Consider the following 17457-nt stretch of genomic DNA (forward strand, 5'->3'; position numbering starts at 1 on the left):
TATTATTTTTAAACCAATTAATCAGAGCTCTTTCATATATAAACATTACACATACAACACATATGAATACACAACAGACAGAAGATCCAATAGTTGTAAGATTTTTCATTTGCCAATTTTTAAGTTTCTTAATTGAATTACTGGCTTCAGGGAGGAGCCCTTTGAGGAACAGGACCAGGAAAGCATGTAATTTCAAGAGCCTAATAGGCAGGCATAGCTGGAAGGCAAAACAGATTTAAAAAAATTAAAGGTCCCATTTTTATACCAGATGTTGAATCCCCAAAAAGAGGAAATCAGTCCACATCCTTTGGGACTCTTATCTCTCAGTGTGGCAATGGGGACACTTCCATATCTTCCAGGTGGCCAAGAGTATGCTTCTCTGATCCAAACATGCAAAGAGCCGAGTATCCTCCCTCCATAACTTCCATTAGCCATCCCTAAAAGTATGTTTCCTAGTTATTACCAACCAAAGCTCTCTCATAATGAGAAGTAATTTCTGATACCCACAAAAGTCAAAACCATCAGATAACACAATACAAAATGAAACACAGCATTAGATTTTGAGAAGGATTTATTTATTCCCTTTCAATTCCAGTGGTTTCATAAGGAAAACAGAAGCTTTTTTCCAAAACAGGACCTGTGGCAACTCCTCTGCTTTTCCCAAGGACTCCCAGGCTGTTAGAAATTATTTTAGATCACCTCATGTGTATCAAGAGTGGCAAGAAGACAAAATGGAGAAAAACAATTGTATTCATACATTTTTTTTTCTTTTTTCTTTTTTCTTTTTTGAGACAGAGTTGCCCAGGCTGGAGTGCAGTGACATGATCTTGGCTCACTGCAAGTTCTGCCTCCCAGGTTCACACCATTCTCCTGCCCCAGCCTCCCGAGTAGCTGGGACTATAGGTGCCCACCACCTCGCCCAGCTAATTTTTTGTATTCTTAGTGGAGACGGGGTTTCACCATGTTAGCCAGATGGTCTCTATCTCCTGACCTCATGATCCGCCCTCCTTGGCCTCCCAAAGTGCTGGGATTACAGACGTGAGCCACTGCGCCCAGCCCTGTATTCATCCATTTTCACCCTGCTGATAAAGACAAACCTGAGACTAGACGATTTACAAAACAAGAGCTTTAATGGACTTACAATTCCACATGGCTGGGGAGGCCTCACAATCATGGTGGAAGGCAAGGAGGAGGAGCAAGCCATGTCTCACATGGGCGGCAGGCAGACAGAGAACCTGTGCAGGGAAACTCCTACTTTTAAAACTCTCAGGTCTCACAAGACTTATTCAGTATCACAAGAACAGCATAGCAAAGAACCGCCCCCATAATTCAGTTATCTCCTACTGTGTCCCTCCCACAACACATGGGAATTATGGGAGCTACAAGAGGAGATTTGGGTGGGGACATAGCCAAACCCTATCAACAATTTAGTCAACTGAGAAGAAATTTTTTTTTTTTCCTCAGAGAAATAAGATCCAAGAAGAGAAAAATTATAAAGACCTTTTAAATATACATATAGCTCATATATCTGCTTTTAATTAAAGCTGACTTTTAACCATAACACTTTAAAAATCCTCTTAAATCTCTTATTACCTGACTTTAGCCAGGCCAAACAATCCATTTTTCTGGCTTTTAAACTCTACCAAAAGTAACCTCCCAGATGAAACCGGTAAGCCTTCACTAAGGTTATGACTTAATCACAAGTGTACCAGTATTTTAAAAGAGATGATTAGCAGTTTTTACAAGATTTAGAGTCTACAAGGTAGCTTGGAGATTCAAGAAGGGAAGATAGAAGTTGTTCATGGAGGGGAATAAAATCAACAAATGGCAAAGATCACACAAATATCAACCAGAAAGTACTAATTCCCTAACCAGAAATTGAACCCTGAACCAGGGATGCCATTGTGAAAAGACAAAGCCTTAACTAATAAGCTACAGCATTGGCAGGTTTCCATTGCCTTCCCAGAAACGGCCTAGAGCAGACAGTTTTGAGCTAATGAAGGCTTTTAACTGCTGAAAACAATTTTTAGAGCTAACTATGTCATAAACTCCAAAATTGCTGTCCTCTGGATGGCAGAGACTAAGAGAAAGTACTGCCACGTGGTTACAAGGTCAAGCTCCCAAGGAAGTAAAACAAGATGAGGGAGAAACCCTATCCAGCTTATGGAGTCCTAAGCCTGTGTTCCATCCCAAGGTACCTCCCCTTTATGACAGAATAACACAGAAAGACAAATTCAAAGCACAAAATACACCAGATTCGCTACAGCGTTAAGACTAGCCTCGTGAATCCTTTTACTCATTAATCAAAACGTTGCAAGAGATGGTGATTTCTACCATTCCTGCAACTGGTTTGTACAGACAGAGGAACAGGAAGGGATAAAAGTGTTGCCTACGGTGGGGTGGGGAAGCCAAGGAGCTCAGGGAGACTAGAGAAAGACCCAGGTGGCCACTTGTCAATAGTGAAGGATGTTTCCTAGCAGTCCCATCAGCTGTCAAGTTTCCCCCTTTGGGGAGAAAAAAGCTCCCCATGTCTGGTGATCCTGTACATGCCTAATCCTGTCACCCAAAGCTGTCAGCAAAGAGTGCAAGGCAGATTAATCCAAAGAGAATAGCAGTTAACATCCCATAGTGTCAAATCCACTTTTAACTAAGAAGGACTTTGCTGAGAGGGGCCTCTAACCCCTAAATCTTCGGACGGACTCTAACCTTTCTAAATTGGGCCTCAAACTCAAGTTGCGTTAAGCATCCTTGCCTTTTATTAGGTGGGACCTTAACCCTCCTGTCTTAGGAGATACTCTCCTAAGTTCGACCTCTAACCTAATCTGATCCTTTGGCTGGGCAAAACATATCCCGCACCTTACCTAAAGTTGGCCAATTGGCAGTGCTGTAGTCTTGCCTGGGCAAAACATATCCCGCCCCTTACCTAAAGTTGGCCAATTGGCAGTGCTGTAGTCTACTTCCTTTGGGTCCATAGAATTTTCCTCAGTATAGTCCCTTCATGGTTTCCAGGAAGATGTTACTGGAAAGGGGTCCCAACCCAGACCCCAAGAGAGGGTTCTTGGACATTGCTCAAGGAATAATTCAGAGTGAGTCCATAAAGTGAAAGCACGTTTACTAAGAAAGTAAAGGAATAAAGGAATGGCTACTCCATAGGCAGAGGAGCAGTGTGGGCTACTTGACTGAGTAGACTTACAGTTACTTCTTGATTATATGCTAAACAAGAGGTGGATTATTCATGAGTTTTCTGGGAAAGGGTTGGGAAGTGAAGTTTCCACCCCTTTTTAGACCACATAGGGTAACTTACAGATGTTGCTGTGGCATTTGTAAACTGTCATGCCACTGATGGGCATGTCTCTTAGCATGCTAATGCATTATAATTAGTGTATAATGAGCAGTGAGGATGACCAGCGGTCACTTTTGTGGCCATCTTGGTGGAGGTGGGTTTTGGCTGGCTTCTTTACTGCATTCTGTTTTATCAGCAAGGCCATTGTGACTTGCATCTTGTTGACCTCCTGTTTCATCCTATAACTAAGAATGCCTAACCTCCTGGGAATGCAACCCAGTAGGTCTCAGCCTTGTTTTACCCAGCCCCTATTCAAAATGGAGCTGCTCTGGTTCAAATGCCTCCAACAAGACCAATCTTTAAACATTAATGCAGTGCCACGTTTTTGTTCCCAGGACAAGTCAAGAATCCACGAGGGTAGCAGGTATTGCTATCATTATTCATATACCTTTGCTTTAAACTGCTTTCTGTATCATTGTAGGGGCACATCTACCATTCTTGATTTTCCAGGAGCTCTGATTCTCTCTGTCAACATACAGGATGCACAGATCCTACTAAAAGGACTGCAAGGACTGGATTTTGAGGAAATGATATAAGGTATTAAATTTCTTGCTTAAGATGATAGAGAAAAACTCTTATCCACCTTTTCTCAGGTTTTACACTTCTGAATTCTCATATGTAAATATATTTTATATATCTTAGTTTCATTATAGTTCTACTTTCTTGAGTACTCCTCATGAGATATCAATAAATAATGATAATACCTCATATTTGTACTGATTGTTATACATCTCAAATACTTTACATGCAACTCTCTAGAAAAGATACATTAATTGGGCTGGGCACGGTGGCTCACGCCTGTAATCCCAGCACTTTGGGAGGCCGAGGCAGGTGGATCACAAGGTCAGGAGATCAAGACCATCCTGGCCAACACAGTGAAACCCCATCTCTATGAAAAAAAAAAAAAAAAATTAGCCGGGCTTGGTGTCGGGGGCCTGTAGTCCCAGCTACTCGGGAGGGTGAGGCAGGAGAATGGTGTGAACCCGGAAGGTGGAGCTTGCAGTGAGCCAAGATCGTGCCACTGCACTGCAGCCTGGGCAACAGAGGGAGACTCTCTCTCAAAGAAAAAAAAAAAAAAAGAAAAGATATGTTAATTGATTTGCCAAAGGTCACACGGGAAGTCATTGACCCAGTGTTATAACTGAGATCTCCTGACTCCTTTCCCTGTTTCAGGAGAAGTTTCTTCCTTTCAACCAAGCATTTCTCCTAGAACTTTCTATTGAGAAATATTTAGGTGAGGAAACCAGGATGAATTTCAGAGCAGAAGGAAGTTGAAGCCAAAGTGAAGATTACTGTCAGGACCTCATCATACTGGAGACCATATTGGTGTGCAAAAATAGCATTATTTTAAAGTTCATTTATCTTAGATTTTTTCCAGAGTGCATCTCATATTATCCCTCTGTAGACTCGTTAACCCTTTTTCTCTCTAAAAACTGTAAGTAGTGATATAAGACAAGATAAAAAGTGTGGTCGACAAATGATACAGCCTTAAGTAAAGTTTGCTTGAAAGTCTGTGAAAGAAATACCAAAACCTTAAGAGTTTAACAGATCCTCAAGTTATTTACCATAGAAAAGCTTTACTTCAGGAAGCCAAGGGTACTTCAGAAGAGATGGCCTTGCGCATGTCTACATGAGAGGAGAGGGAAGGATGTGGGGAATATGATAATTCTACCTTGGATTTCTGAAATACTTGTATTTGTATTCTAAAACTTTAAAGTACTTTCATATGTTTTATCTCATTTGTGCTGTCAAAACATCTCTGATTACATTGTGCAAGACTATGACCCATTATTTTACAGATTAGGGATTAAACCCCGGGGAAATGATCTCACTTGCTGAAGATTACATACAAATGAGGGAGAGATGAATGAAGGGAGGAGGGGGAGAGAAAGAATGAGAGAGAGAAAGAGAGAGAGAGAACTAGAATAGTGGATGCCAGTGTAGAATCTTATCTAATAAATTAGAGTCTGGTGAATTTTCTCTGGATGAATTAAGAAAAGGAGATAACAAGGGTTTAAGGCAGGATTCCCAAACTTGGTCGCATATTGGAATTACCTTAGGAGCTTTACATACATCTCAATACCTGGTTCCTATTCCCAGAATCTGATTCTGATTTAATTGGTTTGAGATGTATCCCAGGCAATGGGATTTTTAAAAAGCTCCTCAAGTAGAACCTCTGACTTACATTTTGGTTGTTAGAGCCTAGGAAAAGAATAGTATAAAATCTGCTGTGTCCACTTTAATACTCATATGACCTTTTAAATTTGAAAACCATGAAGCAATTTACAAAAAAAGAATAGAACAATTGACAATTTAAGATTTAAAAAGCAGATACATTGCAGAAGGATGGTCAGAAAATTGTACCAAAGTGTAAGTAAGATTTTCTGTAAGCTCAGGTGTCAGGAAATAATTATCTTATTCCTGTGGAATATACAGAAATGTGAGTGGTAGTATGTTATCATATTGATGTTACATAGAATGAAGGTCTTATCCACAAGGAGAGGTCATTCAAAAATGTCATAATTTGAGGAATAATAACAGTAATTATTATAGGAATATTCTTATTTTTATAGCTATCATAGGAATAATTAGTAACAGCTACTGCTTACTATGTACTAGGTATTGTTCTAGGTGCATTATCATGTAAAATTGGCTAATTATTACAATGGCTCTTTGTGTTAGATACTATTGCAAACCCAATTTGCAGATGAGAAACTGAGGATGAGGAGAGATTAAGTAATTCACTCAAAAGTACAAAGCTAATTATAATAGTAGGAGAGATGGGTATACTGAATTTCAGAAATGGGCTGGGCTATGTTTCTGAGACTTATAATTAAAAAAAACTGGAAAGTGAGCTGAAACCTAGGAGTCTGAATAGTAAATACACCTTTCTCATGGCAGATATAAAAGACCATAAGGAAAGGAGTGAGTGAGCCCAGCATTTCCCTCACACATACAAGTTCAGAGCAGGAAAAGTGCAGGACCAAGGCAGGAGGCTGTTGGGCTCCAGCATGGCCCTCTTAAGACAACAAGCTAGCTGCAGTAGAGTTGCAAACTTCAACTTAGGAAAATACACACTCCTGTGCACACACCTCACACACCCACAACCACACTTGCACACACACTGCTCCTGCACTTTTTTTTTTTTTTTGAGATGGAGTCTCGCTCTGTCACCCAGGCTGGAGTGCAATGGCGCAGTCTCGGCTCACTGCAACCTCCGCCTCCCAGGTTCAAGTAATTCTCCTGCCTCAGCCTCCTGAGTAGCTGAGACTACAGGTGCCTGCCACCACAACCAGCTAATTTTTTTTTTTTTTTTTTTGGTAGAGACGGGGTTTCTCTATGTTGACCAGGCTGGTCTCGAACTCCTGACCTCAGGTGATCCACCTGTCTCGGCCTCCCAAAGTCCTGGGGTAACAGGCATGAGCCACCACACCCGGACCTGCTCCTTCACTTTTTATTCACTGAATTGGTTTCCTAAATTTACTTAACATTTAGCAAGTCTTTGGGCACTTTCATTTTATTGTGCCTGTGCTGGGAAGAAAGGAATTTTAGCTACATTTATGCTAATGCATTGAAGGAAAGCCATCAAAAAGGGAATCTTGATCAGGAGCACAAAGTTGGAACCATTTGTCTGAAAAGTAATTATGTTATACAAATACATTCTTGCTAGAAGAGGCACTTTTACCTACTATCACTGAAGAACAATTTTACATTCTTATTAATTCTCACTAGAATCCTCTGATGTAAGCAGGCAGAATTATCTCAGCTGTATAGGTTAGTAAACCAAGGCTTCAATACATTAAGATAAACCCACCCACTCTGACACGGGTTCTTTTATTCTTTCTCCTTTACTACAGTTGAATGGAGATGATACATTAACTTTGTTCGTGGGAGTTCCAACTTGGCTTTCTCCCAGGTCGGCAAGATAATGCCTTTAGCAAGCAACAGTGAAGCTTGTTAAACTCCAGATCTTCACCTTGACTGTAGGCCAGGAGAGCCCTCTTTGAAGCCATTAATCTTGATTTAACGATTGTACTTTGTCTTTAATTCTAAACACTAGTTCTTTAGGAAGATTGTTTTCCCTCTTTGACTTTTTTTATTACCCTCAGCCAATTTTCTCTTTTGTATTTCGGCTATCAATCTTTTCTGCCTTGTAGCCTTTCTTCTTTTGCATGTTCTTATTATAAAATAACTAAGGCTTAATTCATTCCATTTGGAAAATAGAAAATAGAGGAAAAAATTATTCATACTAACCATCATCACTGTTGCTATAACATTCTAATATAGTTCTCTTTGGGATTCCCCTACACAGGTGTTTTTCCCACTCAATTTCATTGTACTCTTGTGGTACATATATTGTTAAAATGTGCCTTTTTACTTAACCCACTAACATTAAAAATTGCCATTTATTAAAACTTTTTGTGAACATAAATTTAATAAATATGTAGTATACCATTGTCCAACTATATAAAAATAATTTGAAACATCCCTCCTTTTGATGAAAATTTAAGTTTTTCTTCTATTTTTAATTTTTTATTTCAGAAAATTTCAAATATATACAAAAGCAGCAAAAATAGTAGAATGGCTTCCCATGTATATCCCCTGAATTCAGCAATTTTGAACACGTGGTTAATTTTTTTTTATTTCTCCTCCACCTATTTCTCCACCTATTTCTCCTCCTTCAAGTTCATGAATTATTTTGAAGCAAATCCCTATTTATATTTTCAAAACAGTTAAATAAGTGTCACAGATTTTTTTGTGTGTTCAGAAACATCTTCCATTTTTAAAAAAAACATATACATAATTGACACTTGGGAGAGAAATTACAGAGTCAAAATCGTTAAGGCCATTCAGACTCTCAATTTTCATAGTGCCAAGTTATTTTTCAAAATGTAGACATTTAGATTCCTTGTCAATCTTATAAGAGTGGTCTTTTTAAATAAAACTCTTTAGAGCATAAATATTAGTTTCCAAATCTTGTTTTCTGCTGGGTGTGGTAGCTCATACTTATAACCTCAGCACTTTGGGAGGCTGAGGTGGGAGGATCACTCAAAGCCAGGAATTTTAGATCAGCCTGGGCAACATGGCAAGGCCCCATCTCTACAAAAAAAAATTTAAAATTAGCCATGTGTGGTGGCACCTGCCTGTGATCCCAGCTACTCAAGAAGCTCAGGTGGAAGGATCACTTGAGTCTGGGAGATCAAGCCTGCAGTGAGCCAAGATCACGCCTCTGCACTCTAGCCTGGACAACAGAGCAAGGCCCCAGCTCAAAAAATTAAAAAATAAAATAAATAAATAATAAATAAATAAATATCTTTTTTTCTTAAATGGATTGGCAAAAAAATGTATCTTGTTTTATTTTTAAGTAGTTTTAAAATTACTATTTAAGATAAAAAAACTTTCATTTTAGTTCACCATGCTTCCATATTTGTTAAACATTTTGTTTTGGTGAACTGGTTTTCTTTTGTTTTTCATGTTCCTTGACTATTTATTTATTGGCATATTAGTGGTTTTCTTATTACTATAAAAGTACTATGTTTTTATTTGTTTATTGGTTGATGTTTTCATTGTGATTTTTTTTTTTTCCTGTTGGAAGAAAGTTTTTTGTTTAAGCTTAGGAAGTTATCGCAAACCCAATATAATTTATAATGTTAATTTTTTATGTCTCTCAAAGCATCTAGCTTTTTTCCCAAAATTTATTTTGTGTACAGGTGAATCAAAACTATAATTTTTGTTATCAAACAAGTATTCTATCACCTAAATTCCATTTGATGAATATATCTTAGTAGTTCTCAACCCCAGCTGTACATTAGTATCTCCTGGGAAGCATTTCCTTGATTGAAGCTGATATGTGAAGTCATAATCTATGGGGTTTATAATCATCATAATCTCTAAGAGGAGTGGTGTATTAGTCCATTTTTATGCTGCTGATAAAGACATACCTGAGACTGGGAAATTTATGAAAGAAAGAGGTTTAGTGGACTTACAGTTCTGAGTGACTGGGAGGCCTTACAATCATGGCAGAAGACAAGGAGGAGTAAGTCACATCTTGTGTGAATGATGGCAGGCAAAGAGAGAGAACTCTTTTGTGCTGGGAAACTCCCCTTTATAAAACCATCAGATCTTGTGAGACTTATTCACTATCACAAGCACAGGACAGACCTACCCCCATGTTTCAATTACCTCCCACTTTGTCCCTCCCACAGCATATGGGAATTCAAGAAAAGATTTGGATGGGGAGACATCCAAACCATATCGTTTTACACCTGGCCCGTCCCAAATCTCATGTTTTCACATTTCAAAACCAATATTGCCTTCCCAACAGTCCCCCAAAATCTTAACTCATTTCAGCATTAACTCAGAAGTCCACAGTTCAACATCTTATCTGAGACAAAGCAAGTCGCTTCCACCTATAAGCTTGTAAAATCAAAAGCAAGTTAGTTATTTCTTAGATACAATGGAGATATAGACATTAGGTAAATACAGCTGTTCCACAGGGAGAAATTGGCTAAAACAAAGGGCTACAGGCTCCATGCAAGTCCAAAATCCAGCAGAGCAGTCAAATCTTAAAGCTCCAACATGATCTTCCTTGACTCCACGTCTCACATCCAGGTCATGGTGATTCAAGTGGTGGATTCCCATGGTCTTGGGCATCTCTGATGCTGTGGCTTGGCAGGGTATAGCCCCACTCCTGGCTGCTTTCGTGGGCTGGTGTTGAGTGTCTGCAGCTTGCCCAAGCACATGGTGCAAGCTGTTGGTGGATCTACCATTCTGGGGTTTGGAGGATGGTAGCCCTCTTCTCATAGCTCCGCTAGGTGGTGCCTCAGTAGGGACATTATGTGGGGGCTCCAACCCCACATTTCCCTTCTGCACTGCCCTAGCAGATATTCTCCAGGAGGACCCCACCCCTGCAGCAAACATTCTCTGAAATCTAGGCAGAGGTTCTCAAGCCTTAATTCTTGACTTCTGTGCACCCACAGGCTCAACACCACATGGAAGCTGCCAAGGCTTGAGACTTTCACCCTCTGAAGCAACAGCCCAAGCTCTACCTTGGCCCTTTTAGTCACAGCTGGAGCAGCTGGGACATAGGGCAACAAGTCCCTAGATTGCACATAGCAGAGGGACCCTGGGCTCAACCCATGAAACCATTTTTTCCTCCTAAACCTCTGCGTCTGTGATGGGAGGGGCTACCTCAAAGATCTCTGACATGCCCTGGAGACATTTTCCTCATTGTCTTGGTGATTAACATTTGGCTCCTTGCTACTTATGCAAATTTCTGCAGCTGGCTTGAATTTCTCCTCAGAAAATGGGATTTTCTATTCTATCACGTTGTCAGGCTGCAAATTTTCCAAACTTTTATGCTCTGTTTCCCTTTTAAAACTGAATGCCTTTAACAGCACCCAAGTCACCTCTTGAATGCTTTGTTACTTAGAACTTTCTTTGCCAGATACCCTAAATCATCTCCTTCAAGTTCAAAGTTCCATAGATATCTAGGGCAGGGGCAAATGCCACCAGTCTCTTTGCTAAAACATAACAAGAGTCACCTTTGCTCCAGTTCCCAAGAAGTTTCTCATCTCCATCTGAGATGACTTCATCCTGGATTTCATTGTTCATATCATTAGCAGCATTTTTTTTTTTTTGAGACAGGAGTCTCACTCTGTCTCCCAGGCTGGAGTGCGGTGGTGTGATCTCGGCTCACTGCAACCTCCACCTCCCAGTTCAAGCAAGTCTCCTGCCTCAGCTTCCCGAGTAGCTGGGACTACAGGTGCCTGCCACTGCACCTGGCTAATTTTTTGTGTTTTTAGTAGAGACTGGGTTTCACCATGTTAGCCAGATGGTCTCGATCTCCTGACCTCGTGATTCAGCCTCATGATCCGCCCACCTCAGCCTCCCAAAGTGCTGGGATTACAGGCATGAACCACCGCTCCCGGCCTGGCTTTTTGGTCAAAGTCATTCAACAAGTCTCTAGGGAGTTTCAAACTTTCCCACAGTTTCCTGTCTTCTTCTGAGTCCTCCAAACTGTTCCAACTTCTGCTTATTACCCAGTTCCAAAATCACTTCCACATTTTTGGGTATCTTTTCAGTAGCTCCCCACTCCTGGTACCAGTTTACTGTATTAATCCATTTTCATGCTGCTGATAAAGACATACGTGAAACTGGGCAATTTACAGAAGAAAGAGGTTTAATGGACTTACAGTTCCAAGTGACTGGGGAGGCCTCCCAATCATGGTGGAAGGCAAGGAGGAACAAGTCACATCTTACATGGGTGGTGGCAGGCAAAGAGAGAGAACTTGTTTAGGGAAACTCCCCCTTATAAAGCCATCAGATCCCATGAGACTTATTCATTATCATGAGAACAGCATGGGAAAGACCTGGCCCTTGATTCAATTACCTCCCACTGGGTCCCTCTCACAACACATGGGAATTCAAGATGAGATTTGGGTGGGGACACAGCCAAACCATATCAAGTGGGAAATGAATATCAGGATTGATATTTTTAAAAAACACCTCCTAGGAGATTCTAATGTGCTCTCTGATTTGAGAACCACTGATCTGCTCATTTTGATTCATGCTGACTTCTTTATATTAAAGTCCTAAATATGTGTCTTTTTTTCTGGGATATTTATGTGTTCTAGTAATCTATCTTAATGTTTTTCATTGTGTGTGTGCGTGTGTGTGTGTGTGTGTGTGTGTGTGTGTATTTAGGCTTTGTAAACTATTTATGCCTGATACAGGCCTCTCCATACCAAACTTTGCTTTGTTTTTTTAGAATGAGAGATTACTGCATGTTTGGGTATTACTAGTTCCCTTTCTCATCTTGCTGGAGCCCTGTTTCCAAAGAAATCAACTATAAAATCTCTCTCTGAACTCCTCTTTTCAGTCCTTTCATTCATACAGGTCTCAAAGATCACAGAAGAGCTCCCTAAACACATTTTCTCCACATCCTCACCACTTATTCATTCCCAGAACCACTCTGCTCTCTGGCCACTACACTATAGCCATTCTTTCTATGACGAGTGACCTCCATGTTGCCTGTATCCACTACTTATTATTTTCCTGACCTCTCATCAGATTTTAGTCCAGCTGCTGTCCATGATCCTCTCCTTTGCTTCCACAACAGCACAAATTCTTGGTTCCCCTTTACTTCTCTAGTTTTTCCCTCTTAGGCCCTTTTTGAGTTTCCTCCTGGACCCCAACTCCTCTTCCTTCATGTAGCCTTATCCGTAGGAACTCCATGCATTCTTTCCTAGGCCCTCTTTTCCTCTCTTCTCTTTTTCCTTTTTGTTTATTTTTTCCTCTTTCTCTCTTATTCACTTTCAAGCTTTCAGTATTATCTAATGGCTCCCAGATATTTATCTCTGGTCCAGGCTTCTCTTATGAATCCTAAGAACTGTACAACCAAATGCTTATTTCTAATATTCTACTTAAAAGTCACACTGGCATCTCAAATCAAAATGTCCAGAATGACTCATCATCTTCTCCTCTTACTTGATTTCTCCTTCTTCTTCTTACCTTCTACAACCACTGTGTCCTGTTGGTTCAATCTCCTCATGGTTTCCAGTCCATTATTTTTCTTTTTTTACTGTCACTACTGTAACCCAAAAATGATTATGAAATTGTTAGTTTCACAATTGATATTCTCGTATGTATTTATTATCACCTGCAATTTGTTATTCAATGGCTGCAAAAATAATACTTTTTACTTTTCAATTTGAAATGATTAGAAGTTCACAAGCAGTTGCAAAAATAGTATAGAATCCAATGTAACAATTACCCATTTTCCCAGTGGGAACATCTAAATAACTGTAGCAAATAATCCAAATTATGAAACTGACAATGGCATAGTATAATTAACTAGATTATAGAGCTTCCTGGGATTTCAGTTTTTGCATTCATGCATTATCTTGTTCCTCTCTGTACATATTTCTTTGATATTTTATCATATATATATTCATGTAATTATCACCACAGTCAAGATACAAAATTGTCTGTCACCATAAAGGAACTCCCTCATGCTACACCTTCAAAGTCACACCTTCTCCCTGTTCCTACTGGTAAACACTGATTTATTTTCTGTATCTCTAATTTTGCCATTTTGGAAATATTATACAGATGGAACCATAAAGCATGTAACCTTTTGAGACAGGCTTTTTCCACTCAGCATGAAGTCCTTAAGTTCCATTCAAGTGTTGTATGTAGCAATAATTTGTTCCTTCTTATTGCTGAGTAGTATTCCAAATAATGTTTTTTTAAAAAATACAAAATGGATCATGTCACTCTACTTAAACACTTCGGTGATACTTAGAATAAAACAAGCAATGTTTAGCATGGCCTAAAGGCTCATTATGATCTGCCTCTGGACTACCTGCACAGTGCCATCTCTTCATGTTTTCTCCTCTCTTGTTACTGTCCAGGCCCACTGACCTTCCAGTTCTGAGAATGTGTCAAGCTCTCTTCTCATCCAAGGCCTGGATACTCCTCCTCTCTTGCCTTGTGCCTGTGCCCACCTTTATCTAGTCAGCTCCTACTCATCATTTGTTTAAATATTGTTTACTTAGAGAAACTGTTTTTGACTTTCTTTCTATTGCACCTTTTTTATAGCACCTTAAACTTCTCCTTCATAGCAAAACATATTTAATAACTTTTATGATTAGTTATTTAACATCTGAGTGAATGACTTGGAATAAGGCTGGCCTCCCAAGGAATGATGTGAGATAAACTCACTAGATTGTAGAAGCAGAAGAAGTAGAGTTGTCTCAAATGGATGGTCCAGTTATAGAGTAAAATTCAGGCAAGATTTAGCAACTCAGGTTTTCAGTGTGGTCGGCCGAACAAAAGGCAGTGGGGTTCAGGGGTGTGAATGAAGTAGGAATGAGGTAGAGTGGAGCAGGATGATGGTCAGTGAAGAGGCATTCGACCATTGTGGTTGCATTTATCTGGGAGGCTTTTATATTAGTAGCAAGAGCACGGTAATCAGAGTATAAAGCAACATTTCAATCTTACTTAGGATTGATTTAGGCAAAGAGAGGACAACAAGGCCTCATCGACTTGTATGGCATTCAGGTGAGGGGTCCAGATTTGAGAGAGTTCTGTTAACAGGCATGAGTAAGGGGGCAGATTTTGGGAAGTGGATAAAGGCTACATCTTCCCCAAATTGGGAAGTATGTAAGATAAATAGGATGAAGAGGACTGAGACTGCTGATCGCCATAATGCCCTCATCAGAATTGGTTCAGGAACTGGGTGGAAATTAGCCAGCATATAAGTGCTATCAGTGGAATCAGTACGAGGAGCTGAAAAATTTAGAGGCAGAAGAAATCAGGCAGGTGCTGATACATTTTCCCTGGTAAATACCATACCACTATCTAGCATTCTTTCCATTTCTATACCTTAGTTAACAGCATTATGCTATTTGATTTATCTGGTTTAAATCTCTCTTCCTCAGCGTGATTGTTCAATTCAGATATCTACTGGCAGCTGTACTATTTCTGCTGTCAAATGACACCTAATTCAAGTATAAGAAGTTTTAAATCCTGCATTAACTTTTTGATTACTTTAACTCCCTCTCTGTACATGGAGATGAGTATACTTACATCCACAAATATTATAAATATTCAGATGAAAGGTTTTTTGTTTCATTTTGTTATTTTTGGTTATGCATGTTTACCTGATTGATACAGCTGTGTGACTATTTCCCAACTGGAAAGGCAGGTGAAAAAGTAAGGAAGGAAGAGGGAGAGCAACACGTATTGATGATCCGCAATGGCTCTGGTAATGTTCTAGATATTTTACAGAAATTATGCTATACAGCTCTCAACAACCCTGGTAGGTAGATATCATCAGCAGCACTTCACATATGGGAAAACGGGGGTTCACAAAGTTAAAATACCCATACAAAGTCATAATGAATGACAGAAATGAGATTCAAACAGAAGCCAAACTCCAAAGCCCCTTTCCTTACCATTATAGCATAGGAAATTGTATGCAGGGTAAGGGTAGGAAGAGATACCTATCAGATTCCAGGGCTGCCATGATATGGGTGGGAAGATGTGGATTAAAGGAAGCCTCCAAAATCTGGGAGCTCTTGCAGGGACAAGGAGAAGTAGCATAACTGGCTGAGGGTACTTATTGATTGGCATGCCCGTTTTCCAGTTGATAAACTTCCTGCTGCTCTCTGCAGCAGGAGAGAGACGCACAACCCTTAGGAGACACGCACGTTTCCTGCTCCCTAAACTAGGAAGGCGAGGAATGGCAAGGTCAGGTGACATGCTTCCGGATGCTGAATGAATCACCCACCAAACCAGAACTAGAACTTCAACCCTCTCACTCTGTTATTACGGCACTAAGTCACGGCTGACTCCACTTCCCCTAATTCCCGGACTGCTCAGCTCTGAACCACGCTGACCCACTCCCTAGGGAGGGGAACCTGCCCTTGGATACCGGCTGTGCAGAATGAGGCAGGAGGTTATGTGTTCCCAGGGGTGTCTTTTTCCGCTTGCCAGGGGTTTGTTATTGTTTACCTGGAATTACATTCTACATATAGAACTTTTATAGTGACACACCCTGTACGGCACAGCACTGAGGTAAGCAGCAGCTGAGTTAGCTTTCTGATGGTGAAACCTCATGACCACATCTCTCTGTCTGCCTGGGCCCGGGTCTCATTTATCAGAGAATGAGAAAGTGCATGTACATGTATATGTGCCCCTACAGCCTGTGTAGCCTGTCGTCCTTCAGTCCTCCTCAGCTTGGGCCCTCCTCTCTGCCAGGGGGCAGTGTGTTAGATAGCCTGGAAAAGTGGCCAGAAAACAAAACAGATCTCCTCACTTATGAGGGGAGACTTCCAAGAGAGTTTTAGAGAACCCAAAATCTTCCATAGAAGGAAAAACCCAGCAGGCCGAATACCAAAGAAGAGGACTGATCCCTGGAAATGAAAGGTCACTGACAACAGTAGGAACAAGGTATTTGAAAGCAGCCCCAAGCCGTCTTCTGGTGCATTAATCAGGTAGGAAAAGGAGACGCGGATGGATCAGAGATAATCCTGTACTGAGTGGGAGTGGCGTTGTGTGTTCTCGGCTTTTCCCTCTTACTGATGATAGCCCTTATGCTGAGCTGGGGAAACTGAGGAGCTGGGAAAATTGTTATTCATTAGGAATCTCAGAAAGAGAAAGTAATCAGCAGGAGAATATTTAGTTTAAGATACGCTATTTTTGGGCTTTTGTTTGAAACTGGTAGATGAAGGATTATGGAATTGGGCACATAAAAAATAGCAAGATAATTATGATAAAAATAAGCTGTTTTGAATGTGTATAATACCTCAAAGGAAATAAAATGTGTTTATCTGTGAAACCATATTTAAAATCTGATGCTGTTTGTAAGTGTCTGTGAGCACTACGCTTCTTACCTAGATGTTATGGGGCCTGGTTTCCAATCACTTCGCTCCTCTGCAAAGTAAATTTTTGTGAGGTACCAGGATACAGATTAAGCTTCCTCATCTCAACTGTATATCACGTATGTTTCAGGAATCTCTGGAGATAGGTAAAAATAGGAAGCAAGAAAAGCTGATAGCCCTCAGATGTCATCATCTGGTGAGCACCAATGAGTCAAAAGATCTGTTGAAACAGGCTCAGGGACTCCTAGGCACCATGGTGGAAAGGGGTTTCCCTATGAGAAGCCCTCTGAAACACTTTCCCTAGAGTTTCAAAGTTCGGTTTGATCCCTGGGTCTCTAGGAAGATGAGGGAGGGCAAAGATCAGAATAAGCACAATTTCTCAATATCTGAGAAGAGTGAGAAGACAAGATAACCTCTCTTAGGTAACCTCCTCCCTGCCTCACCCACACTAGGAGCTATCACCGGGCATAAGGCAAGTTATCTACACAAATATGCTTCTCTGGATTTACAAAGAATCATGTCTCCAGTGTGCCCTTCCATGCACTCGGTGTCCTCTCACTGGTTTGTTTCCCTAGAAAGGGAGAGCCTGGGGCCCTGAGAGAGCCGCATGAAGACCCTAATTCCTAGGCCAGTGCCCTGTGCCCTGCAATTTCTGGTCTCTTCCTGACCCTCATGCTCACGGTGGAAGATGGCTAGTCCTAAGAACCGGACTGTTTTACTCAAAAA

The 17457-nt window shown here is 40.5% G+C and overlaps 1 protein-coding gene across 5 annotated transcripts in view; it reads left to right on the plus strand.

Moving 5' to 3' along the window:
• Positions 1 to 17457, plus strand: part of STYK1 (serine/threonine/tyrosine kinase 1) — a 56289-nt gene that overhangs the window by 17054 nt on the left and 21778 nt on the right. The window contains exon 2 of one of the 5 annotated variants that reach the window (XM_015430375.4): positions 3765 to 3880. The exons of the other annotated variants lie outside the window; for them this stretch is intronic. The gene's annotated coding sequence lies outside the window, so the exon portion shown is untranslated. The remainder of the gene's footprint in view (positions 1 to 3764; positions 3881 to 17457) is intronic. 5 annotated transcript variants of the gene reach the window in all.

Source organism: Macaca fascicularis, chromosome 11, assembly GCF_037993035.2.
Source record: "Macaca fascicularis isolate 582-1 chromosome 11, T2T-MFA8v1.1".
Classification (NCBI taxonomy): domain Eukaryota; kingdom Metazoa; phylum Chordata; class Mammalia; order Primates; family Cercopithecidae; genus Macaca; species Macaca fascicularis.